Below are 2,321 nucleotides of genomic sequence, written 5' to 3'. Positions count from 1 at the left end.
CCTAGTGGCTCAGACACAAAAGATGTTCACTTCTGCTTCATGTTCCCAATCCAGAGAAGGTGGTCCTCGTTCATGCAATGCTTGAGTTCTCAGACTCCTTTCATCCTCTGGCTTCTCTGTCCCCAGGGCCTTGTCAAATGCTTCCAGTCAGGGAAGAGGGAACTTTCTAAAGTTTTGGCCCAGCGACCTTAGGGCAGACAAAGATTTAGGACACAAGAACAAACCACCAAAAACAGATTTTTTTTAGTGGGCAAAAGATTTTAAGGCATTCACAAAAGGGGATCTATAAATGACCAGGAAGTACATCAGAGGATGCTTGATATCATCAGTTGTCCAAAAAATGCAAATTAAGTGCCGGGTGCAAGGTCATGAGTTCGAAACCGGCCTGAGCAAGAGCGAGACCCCGTCTCTACTATAAATAGAAAGATATTAATTGGCCAACTAATATATAAACAAAAAATTAGCCGGGCATGGTGGCGTATGCCTGTAGTCCCAGCTACTTGGGAGGCTGAGGCAGGAGGATTGCTTGAGCCCAGGCACTCACTCTAGCCTGGGCAACAAAGTGAGACTCTGTCTCAAAAAACAAAATAATAGCCCGGGAAGTGGACTAGTGGGGGAGAGGGTACGCTAGCTGTCTCTGCGGACCAAGTAGGAGACCCCTGGCGTGAGGCGGCCTCACTGGGCCGGGTGGGCTGGCGAGCTGACGCGGCGGCGGAGGCTGTGAGGAGTGTGTGGGACCAGGCCTGGGACAGAAGAGCCATGGCCCCGCAGAACCTGAGCACCTTTTGCCTGTTGCTGCTGTACCTCATCGGGGCCGTGATCGCCGGGCGAGATTTCTATAAGATCTTGGGGGTGCCTCGCAGTGCCTCTATAAAGGATATTAAAAAGGCCTATAGAAAACTAGCCCTGCAGCTTCATCCTGACCGGAACCCTGATGATCCACAAGCCCAGGAGAAATTCCAGGATCTAGGTGCTGCATATGAAGTTCTATCAGATAATGAGAAACGGAAACAATATGATACTTATGGTGAAGAAGGATTAAAAGATGCTCATCAAAGCTCCCATGGAGACATTTTTTCACACTTCTTTGGAGATTTTGGTTACATGTTTAGAGGGACCCCTTGTCAGCAAGACAGAAATATTCTGAGAGGAAGTGATATTATTGTAGATCTAGAAGTCACTTTGGAAGAAGTGTATGCAGGAAATTTTGTGGAAGTAGTTAGAAACAAACCTGTGGCGAGGCAGGCTCCAGGCAAACGGAAATGCAATTGTCGGCAAGAAATGCAGACCACCCAGCTGGGCCCTGGGCGCTTCCAAATGACCCAGGAGGTGGTCTGCGATGAATGCCCTAATGTCAAACTAGTGAATGAAGAATGAACATTAGAGGTAGAAATCGAACCTGGGGTGAGAGACGGCATGGAGTACCCGTTTATTGGAGAAGGTGAGCCTCACGTGGATGGGGAGCCTGGAGATTTACGGTTCAGATCAAAGTTGTTAAGCACCCAATGTTTGAAAGGAGAGGAGATGATTTGTACACAAATGTGACAATCTCGCTAGTTGAGTCTCTTGTTGGCTTTGAGATGGACATTACTCACTTGGATGGTCACAAGGTACATATCTCCCGGGATAAGATCACTAGGCCGGGAGCAAAGCTATGGAAGAAGGGGGAAGGGCTCCCTAGCTTTGACAGCAACAATATCAAGGGCTCTTTGATAATCACTATTGATGTGGATTTTCCAAAAGAACAGTTAACAGAGGAAGCAAGAGAAGGTATCAAACAGCTACTGAAACAAGGATCAGTGCAGAAGGTATACAATGGACTGCAAGGATATTAAGAGTGAATAAAATTGGACTTTGTTTAAAAACAAAACAAAACAAAACAAAATAATAGGCCGGGCATGGTGGCTCACGCCTGTAATCCTAGCACTCTGGGAGCCTGAGGTGGGCGGATTGCTCGAGGTCAGGAGTTCGAAACCAGGCTAAGCAAGAGAGAGACACTGTCTCTACTATAAATAGAAAGAAATTAATTGGTCAACTAAAAATATATAGAAAAAAATAGCCAGGCATGGTGGCACATGCCTGTAGTCCCAGCTACCCGGAAGGCTGAGGCAATAGGATCGCTTGAGCCCAGGAGTTTGAGGTTGCTGTGAGCTAGGCTGACACCATGGCACTCACTCTAGCCTGGGCAATAAAGTGAGACTCTGTCTCAAAAAAAAAGAAAGAAAAGAAAATGCAAATTAAGACCACAATGAGATGCCATGACACACCCACCGGAATGGCTAAAATCAAATGGACTGACATTATCAAGTGTTGGCAAGGGT

General features: G+C 46.7%; 1 pseudogene; it reads left to right on the top strand.

Annotated features, from left to right (window-relative positions):
* The first annotated feature begins 599 nt into the window (after positions 1-599).
* LOC105879130 (dnaJ homolog subfamily B member 11 pseudogene) lies at positions 600-1,869 on the top strand (annotated as a pseudogene).
* Positions 1,870-2,321: the final 452 nt, after the last annotated feature.

Source organism: Microcebus murinus, chromosome 18 (genome assembly GCF_040939455.1).
Source record: "Microcebus murinus isolate Inina chromosome 18, M.murinus_Inina_mat1.0, whole genome shotgun sequence".
Taxonomy (NCBI): Eukaryota; Metazoa; Chordata; class Mammalia; order Primates; family Cheirogaleidae; genus Microcebus; species Microcebus murinus.
This window is presented reverse-complemented; position numbering and strand designations above follow the sequence as displayed.